Source organism: Abrus precatorius, unplaced genomic scaffold, assembly GCF_003935025.1.
Source record: "Abrus precatorius isolate BTA unplaced genomic scaffold, Abrus_2018 Scaffold2, whole genome shotgun sequence".
In the NCBI taxonomy this organism is placed as follows: Eukaryota; Viridiplantae; Streptophyta; class Magnoliopsida; order Fabales; family Fabaceae; genus Abrus; species Abrus precatorius.
In genome coordinates this window covers 9,967,716-9,977,372 of record NW_020874362.1, presented here as the reverse complement: position 1 = coordinate 9,977,372, position 9,657 = coordinate 9,967,716, and the positions used below count along the sequence as shown (strand labels likewise).

Below are 9,657 nucleotides of genomic sequence, written 5' to 3'. Positions count from 1 at the left end.
TCCTGACGAAAATAATTCCACTCTGACAACCTTGGTCATTTCCTACACTTGGCTCTGTTTTCTTTGTAAAAACAAACTATTCATCCATCTCATCCCAAGCAGACACCAATAAAATAAGACTTCAGATTTTCGGTGATAATTACAATATCTTTTATCACATTCTTTCACCTTGCTCTATTTTTCATTCTTCCTTTCATTACATATCTTGTCATGGTCTCAAACGAACAAAATAATCATCGAACTATCTAATACTATGTAACAAACATTTTTGAATAAATATATATACTTAATATAAAAATAGTATAAACAAAAGGTTATATAAAATATAAGGTGAAATTAGTAGAGAAACAGCATTAAAAAGAGCTGTTCATCTGTGGATCCACCTCGGCAGTTGTCTGGCTGCCTGCTGACTAATCAGCTATTATTTTATGCACCGTAGCTCAAAGGCCGCTCTAAACAATCAAAGAGACCTACGATACACAGTGCACACCAAAAAAATTTATCAATTTCAATTAATCTGAAAATTCGTGGAACTGAAATTGCTTTCAAAATTAAGGAGAAAAGGAATTCAACAATGAATAATAATAGCTAAGGCGAAAGGCTCTGCTCCGAATTCAATCAGAAGAGAGAAAGTTGCACAAAAGAAGCCGAAAAGAAGAACCTTGGCGATGATTTAGGTAATGAATTTCAGAAAGGCAGCAGAGAACGATGCCACAGCCAGCAGTGGTTGCTGCCCTGGCTAGGGTTTGGGTACAGATGCTCCAGAATTGAGAATATATATAGCCAGTGGATTCACAACCCCCGCTCCCCGCTCGCCGTTTCTTTTGCAAACCCTAGTTATTATCATTGGCCTTTTCCCTTTATATTTTATAGTGAACTTTTTGTTTATAATGCACAATTATTGTTAAATTAAATTTTAAATAAAAAATTTGAGATGTATTGCGTGATTTATTAAGTTTGATAAATTTGAAATTAAATATTTTTATTATTAATAATAAATATTTATTTTGTATATAAAATATGAGTGTCATTTTTTTAATAAAAAGTTAGTCACTTTTAATTTAATTTAAGAAAATAATTTAATTTGTGTGTAGAATAAAAAAAAACTCGTTATCACCTAGTACTAAAATAAGTGCTAAAACCCTTAAGTAGTAATTTCAAGTTTAAGTTTTAGAGTTCATTTAGTAAACATGATAGAATAAGAAATGATGAGATATAAAAATGAATAAAAATAAGGGTAAGTATTGGTTAGTTATGGTTAGTTTTATGGTCAAATAGCATAATCCGATCAAAGCTGATAAAAATAATTTTTGAGTTGATTCTGTCCTATGGTAGCATCAAGTTTATTGAATGATGGGTAAGTAAGTTCTTTGGGTTAACAATTAGATCGAGTTGAATAATAGGTTTGGAGAGTTCTTTTTTCAACAAAGGGACAACTTAAATATTAAGAGACAAGAGTTAAGAGAGTGAGTTTAGAGCTTGATTTTGAACTCCAAAAATTACCACTACATGCATATATCACAAGTGAACTTTCCTTCGTCGTGGTGTCATTAATTTGTATCTCCACTAACAAATCGTCACGGCCCAACTAATTGTGAATTGTCACTACACAACCATTAAAGCTACCATGTTTTTCATAATTAAGCCATCATTTGACCTTTAACCCATTTAATCCTAACCACTATTCTCCATTCCCATGCCACCACCTTGTTGTTGCTGCTAGACCACCAAGTTTCATCGTAGAATGAGAAATGAGAGACAAAGTTCTAATGATAGTTTTGATTTAAACTCTCAATGAAGAAGAATATGTTATGGTGTGTATATAGTCATGAGGAAGGATCACAAAATAGTTATGGATATTAATTAGATGGTGAGGAAAGATTTTGTCATGAGGAGTGGTTGGTTGAGAATACACATGTAGATTAAGTGATTGAGAATGACAAATGTTGGGATTATGAACTTTATTGACACATTTTTTGACAAATTATTAAGCAATCACTGAATAATGCATGTGAGTGCACGTTGTAGGTACAAATGAACAATTAAGACTTACGTAATTCAGTCAATAGATATCAATTACTTACGCATGAGTTTTTAAAATTTGTATTTGACTGTGTATAACTATTTATGTTCGATTTTTTTTTTTTAAGTTTTAAAATCTAATACACATTCAAAACCATTCAATGTTTCTTTTTTTATTCTTAAATGATTCAAGTTTACGTTGGTCGAGAGGTTGCAATACTCTCCTAGATAAAGGTAGGATATGATAAAAGGAAGATAAACTCTTATCTTATGTTTGATATATCAAGATAGCAAAACAAATAACATTATGTCAATTTTTTAAAGTTTGAGATAAACAAAAAATAATAAAATAAAAACATAAATTAATTTAAATGATAATATTACTATTTTATTAAGATTAATATATTTTTTAAAATATTTTTAAAATTTTGAATATATATTAAAATTTAAAATATTTTTATGTACATGTAATATTAAAATTTGATATTGAATTATCATAATTTTATCTAATTTTTTTACAATTAAAATTTATTTTTACGTAAGATATTATAATTAGAACAAAAAATTGGAAAAATTTATTTTTTACAAATAATTTATTTCAAATATAGTTTTATTAAATATAATTTTCTTAAAAAATTAATTTTTTAAAAAATGTACATATCTTTTATATAAAAAGATATTAAAACTATTTTTTTATAAAATATTAAAAATGGTATAGAGTATGAAAAAAAATATAGAACAAAACTTGTCATATCTTGGTGCTTTCTAACACAACACTTTCCATCAAGATAATAATTTAAACTATGATAATAAGATAGAATAAGTTAATAAGATAAACATCTTACCCTGTTAATGATGAGAATTAAAGAAGACCATTGAAGACAAAAGCTTGAAGGCATTGGAAGGACTTTGAGGACCGATGATAAGGGTAAGGATAAAGAGAATAAATGGAGACTTAAAAAAGATATTTGTTGTCCTATTTGAAAGAAAGCTTAATTTGGAGTTAGAAGAGCCTAATATAGTTAATTACATATGCGTAGAAAACTTGGAGTCTAATGAGTTTCATTAGGATTTAATTTTCATGTTTTCTTTTTAGTTATTTTAATATTAGTCATTACTTATTTTAAATTTTTATTTAGGATAAAATCTTATTATTTTATTTAGTTTATTCAGGTTTGGGTTATTGTCACAAGAGACCCGTTATGTTGTGTTTGTGTTGGTTTATGAGTATTATATATATATAAACTCTTGTAAACACATCTTTAATTAGTTTTGAATACAATTTGATATTGAATATTCTTGTGAAAACGTGTGACTCTAGGTTATTGAGTAAACCAATTTTTTTTTATCTTATCAAGAAGGCAAGACTCTTGTGAGGATCATTTCTTTAATTATCAATCTTGTGATTGTAGCGCTATTTTTCATCTCTATTCTATTTTTACTTTTATTAATTTTTTTCTTATTTCAATTCCTATTTGTGCCTTAATAATTTTATTTTTGTCGTATGAATTTCAATTCAAAATCATTTAATTCGACAACATGGATTGTGATTGTCATCAATTAGTCAATAAATATTGGTTAAAATTACATAAAATTCATCAATTTTGTTTTATCCTATCATTTTATCTTGTCAACCAAAAGATTTTAATGTTTGTAATGGTCCTTCTTAGCTACCCAAAAAAAGAGTACATAAAACTCATTAGTTTTATTATATTGGATAAAATTAAATTAAAATAAAAAAATGTTTTTTAAATTAATAAATAAATCACAAAAAATAAAAAAAAATAAGATTCAATTAAAAATAAATAAATGATGAACCCAAGAAAAGTTATATGACATAATGAGAAAGAAAATATGTTCCAAAAGGTAATTTCATCTTAAAAATGCTCTATTTAAAAATAAAGATTAATATTAACATTATAAATATAGAATAAGTTGAATTGACAGAAATAAATTATGTCTTTTTTTATAAATAAAATATAATAAAATTAAGTCAAGATGCATAAAACTTATTTAAAGAGATAAAATATAATTGACTAAATTAGTAGATTGATTTTTTAACTCTTGTTTTGTTTCAGTTTTTGCTTCTAATTTCTTTTTTCTCATTTTAATCTCTTAACTTACAAAAGTGTTTCAAATAAATTCTTTTTTGTTATAAAATGTTAATTTTGTTAAAAAAAATCATTGTTTGTTTTTTTCTTTTTTATAAACTCTAATGAAAGCACAATATATTCCAGTAAATTTTTCGATTGCCTCATTTTCATTATCTTTCTTTTTCCTTTTTTTCTTTCTCATTTTAACTCTCATCTATGTTTCTACTACCTCTCAAAAACTAATCAAACCAAACACGCATAGTGTATTCATTGAGAAACTCTCCCACCATCAAACTCATCACTTCTATGGGTATATCAACTATTTCTATACAAAATTAGGGTTTCAAATTTTTATCAATTAGAGCACTAATTTATTGAAAAAGAAAAAAAAGATAAGTGCATGAATATAATAAATATCTCAAAAACTAATCACACACCAATGACTTCAACATGCACAATGTATTCTCCCACAAACTCTCCTAACATCAAACTCATCACTTTCATAGGTATACAAATAATTCCTATAACAAATTAGAGTTTTAAATTTTATCAATTAGAGCACTAAATTATTAAAAAAAAATAGAAAAGTATATTAATGTAATGAATAAAAGAATCAAGAAGAGAAACATACTATGTTTGAGCATTTTGAGAAGTGCAAGAGTAGAGATGTAAACTTGCGCTTAGGAATCGAAGGTTGGGAAACTTGTGTAACACCCTCAAATTTATTATCTTTGTTCTTTTTAGAAAAGAAAGAGTTAGTGTAGGGCCTCTCGCTTAAGCGAGATATATCTCGCTCAGACGAGACAGAGTTTTCTGAGCCAAACATTATAAGGCACTCTTGCTCAAGCGAGAAAGGATAATGTCGTCCCAACTGTCCTTTTACCTAGGCGAGGAATTGCAGGGAAAATAGGGAGCTCTTTGGAACTATTTTTGCTCAAGCGGGAATGTCTCTTGTTCAGGCAAGAATGCCTTTTACTCAAGCGATAAAGTCTCTTGCTCATACGAGAATTTCAAAAAATTAGGTAAAATCATTGTCTGGTTTTCTTGCTCAGGCGAGAATCCGCTCGCTCAAACAAGAACACACAACTTTGGACGGGTATTTAAGGAACTTCACACTTGAGAAATTTCATTTAGAAACAAACAACCTTCCCTTTTGTAACATCTTAATTTTTACTCCCTCCATGTTCATATATGTTAGTACAATTTTATCTATTTCAAAAGTAATTCAATTTATTTTACAAAAATTTCATGATTTAGGTGAAAGAAGTTTTGAGATAAAAATGTTTATTTTTATTTTGTTAAAATAATTCATTTCTAAATACATGTTTGATTTAATTAAAAATTTCCTTAACTATATGTGATTTGCAAATAAAATAGACATCAATGAAGATGATGTAGTGGTGGAGAGGCTAGTTCTTTCTCTTGTCCTTAAAGAACTTAGGTTCAAGTCCTACTAAGCTAAGTTTTTGGTTTTTCACATTTTTTCTACGTACTCTCACTCACTCACTCTCAGTTGCTTTGAGCAAGGTTTTCTCACTTTTCCTTCTGCAAAACTTCAAACCTCAACCTCCTTTGAACCAAGATTGTTGCTCCCATTGCATGTTGAAGAGGTGAGTGTTGATTGTATTTTTAAACATTGGAACAAGGTTTCCATCTTGGTTTCTTAGCATTTTCACAAATCAAAGTAAAGATATGATGTTCTTGCACCTTTTCCATGGAAAAACTTAGAGCTTTCTGTATTCGGTCACTGTGTGATTAATTTTGACCATCTGAACATATTTTGTTTAGCCTAAACTCTGCATATTTGGATTGTGCAGTGAAAAATCTTTCTAACCCAACTTGTTTCATTCAAAACGGATGTCAGATTATTGAGTTACAAAGAAAACGGTAAAACCTCTTCTTTTTCTGCATTTTCAGTGTTTCAGCAGAAAAGGAGACTATTTTTCTCATTTCTGTGGTCTCCAAACCTAACACGCAACATGAAAATAGCTTTCCAATGTATATTTTTATGTTAATTTTGGACTTCGTTTGAATACCTTATGAAATGAATTACAAAAGTAGTACAAAGCTGAAAAACCTCTGTGAACAGCAGAAGTTTGATTTTTCTGCACTTTCCTATGCATTAAAACTTGATTTTTAAAGATGATTTTGATCCTTTGGATCTTAGCTTTTTAACAAAATTTGCAGATTGTAATTTGGAATTCGTTTGAGTTTGTTACACTTAATTTTACAAACATTGCGCAAATATGAAGTTTTCCTGTTTTATGCAATAAGTGCATGACTGTTTCTGAATTTTTTGAAAAAATACTAGCCATTGGCCATTTTGGCTCAAAGGATTCTTATAGACTCCTCTCTTGACTAGGAACGTAACGAATCAAGAAACTACAAATTCTAATACCAGTAAGTCTAAGAAAAAGAACCTGCAGACTGCCTCACTCACCAAGGTAAGGAGGAGGAAGTATATCAAGTAAATAGTAAGAAACTAACTAAATCAAAGAGCGTTGTCCCTTAACCCTAAGGTCTAGAACACATGTATTAGGAGATATGTGGTGTTTGAATTACATGTTGACATTTTTTAATATTTACTTGAGACTTTTAATGTTTTAAAATATAATTATGAGTATATTTTGATTTTGATGAATCTTGATCTTTGGTTGAGAATTATTTTACAATTAATGTTTGAGTAAATATTATTTTGTAAAAATTATGAATTATTTTAAGTGAACTATTTACTCAAAGCTTGTCGAAAACCAAAGATCAATTAAATGGAATGCTTTATTAAAATGTCCAATATGAGTAATATGTCTTGTGTTGTGCTCTTTGAAAATATATGATTTGGTGCATGTGTTGTGTAAAGCACTAAGAATATGCATATAGGCATATGCAGGTTGAATGGACACCATTTGTGAACTTGAGCCCTTTAAGGGTGGGAACATGCGTGATGATATGTTGAGAGTAAATTGGTATATAAGTATATGCGCTCTAAGGCCATGGTTTCAGCTCCGACCTTGAGTTAAATAATTGAATCTAATGACTAAAAGTAAACCTTTGTGAAAACTTTATTTTCTTTATTTTTTAAAAAATAAATGAGTAATGTAACTCTAGTTGGGTAACGGTTGGAACTCAACGAAAGAGACGAAGCTAGTAAGCTTGGAACACTTGGAGAAAGTGCATTGAGGCACAGGTATGAGTACTTACCAATTCTCTACATATATAAGTCACAGGGTTATTTTATAACTGTTGTTGGTGAAAAATAGGGAAGACCTCAACGTCTAGTGGATTTAATAGAGTTTGGTGACTTACTAATAGCCTTATGAGTGTCTTAGGCCCCAGAATTCTGGCTGGGAGTCTCCACACGATGCTCTTTTATCCTGACCTTCTCCTGAGACTTATCTTGTTGGTTGAGCTAGATCGGTTGGTGGAGGTTCGAGTCGTCACCATACATGCAAAATGTAGGTTGGCTAGTGAAACTCCTAACAACTTCTGAACATTAGGATTGTTATGGATCTAGAGTCACATAAGCATAAAAATGAGATTTTGTCAAATCAAGAGTTATCATTTGCATTAATCATGTATCATGTAATTAGAATTGTATTTTGTTAGATTGTAAAAGTTACAATGGTATTAATGTGATGTATGCTCGTACGTACTTTGTTTTGTTTCTTTTCTAAAGGATATTTACTTGAAAATATATCTCACTCCTTTTCTTTGTTGAAATATGTTGTGGTGCTTGACATTTTCTTTTAGTATTCACAGATCTTGAGGATGACCTCTTTCTGTCTTATTCTCCATGTTGAGCTCAATTTGAGGAGGATCCTTCAGATATCGAGGCGATAAAGAAGGACCCTTCCAAGGAGTCATGACTGTTAAACAATCATTCCTTTTGTTGTCCGCTGCTAGAGGACTCCACTTGTTGTATGGTGGAGAATTTGATACTTTATATTTTATTTTAGTAGCTTGAGTGTAATTACTTTGTTTTGATACTTTGATGGCCGTGGATTGTGTTTAAGATTCTTGGATAATTTGCAGTTACTTTTGATAATTATAAGATTATTTATATGACCAGGTTTATGTTATCAGTTATCTTCTAATTTTTATTTGGATAGAATTAAATAGGTAGGAAATTGATTCTTTAATGCATGCAGGTAATGAATGTAAACTCTGTGGGTTCGTCCCCTAAGAGAGTTCTAGTTAAAGTGATAAATCACATGTTGTATCTCATATTATTAGTAATTGACTCATAAGCAGGTGAAAAATATTAGAGTCCACTTGTATAGTTATTTCAATAAATGGTATGACTATATTATTCAAGTGGTACTTACTAATATTATGATTTTCTAAACTATGAGTAAATGAAGAAAATAAAATATCATGAGTAATTATTAGTAATAAGAATGTGACATGAATCTTTATAAATTGTTGCCTATCAGATGCACGAAGAATTAAGATCTATATCGTGACCGCATATCACTTTAAAATATATCAAAAGCAAGTTTTTCAATACTCAAGAACGATAGTGGTATTCATAAATTAGGTTGAATAATTCTATGCACTCATGTTAAAAAAAAAAATTCAATTTGGTCCAAGACTCTTAATAGCAATCTGTATACATTACACGTCAAGTTATGAAAAAGTAGTAGAATTGTTGGGTCTTGGTCTTTGTTGCCGTTACACCTTTCATTTCTCTCTGTTCTTTCATCTTTTCTTCCTAGAGAAAACTCTCCCAAATTCCAAACATCTTCTAGATCTGAGCTTGAACGTCTTTTTCATTTGGATCCTAAGTAAGTTTCTCGAAGCTTAGATCTCCAACTTCATTCATTTTCTTCGATTTCTCTTTCTTAAAAGGTGTTTACTTTGTAATACTTTTGGAGATCTTCATCTTTTGGACAAAACCTTCCATTAGAAGTGTTGTACCTCTCTTTTGGATCTCAAGGAGAATTTGATCTTAGATACTCATTTCCAGGTAAGGGGAGTTGATCTTAAAGCCTAACTCCTACTGAAGTATTTTGCTTTTGAAAGTACTAAGTTCTTCTATTAAAACCGTAGAATCTAAATGCTTTCTTAAAATCTAAAGTGTAAGAATAGATATTTTAGACATGAAAAATCCATAATTGTTTTTAGAACTATCTAACTACAAATAGTAAAGGCTCTAAACAAAACCATTTTTAGAAGTCTTAATATTTTATTATTGAATATTATGCATGTACAATTAAGATTGCTATTTATTATTTTGAATCATATGTGTACTGTGAATATTGGATAATGTTAAACTCTAAGATAAAAGATTTTATCAAGACCAAGAGAGTGTAATCTCTAGCAATATATTTTATACTCTACTACTGGTTTAAGTCCAAAGGTATTCGACCTCTGACACATTTTATTGACTTGTATCATGTGGAATTAATTGATGGATGATTATCTGTATAAGGATGATATATAACAATGACTATGGATGTGTTTGATAGTTGATATATATTGAAATTGGTGAATTTATGTTATTGAGAAAAAGTGTTCGATTGCTCTTAGAGGATAAAAATATTTT

At 29.3% G+C, this 9,657-nt stretch overlaps 1 non-coding gene across 1 annotated transcript; it reads right to left on the bottom strand.

The window, feature by feature from the left end:
• Positions 1 to 321: 321 nt before the first annotated feature.
• Positions 322 to 488, bottom strand: LOC113860468. The gene has a single exon (XR_003503920.1). It is a non-coding gene; the product is annotated as a small nucleolar RNA snoR143 (small nucleolar RNA).
• Between the last annotated feature and the right edge of the window lie 9,169 nt (positions 489 to 9,657).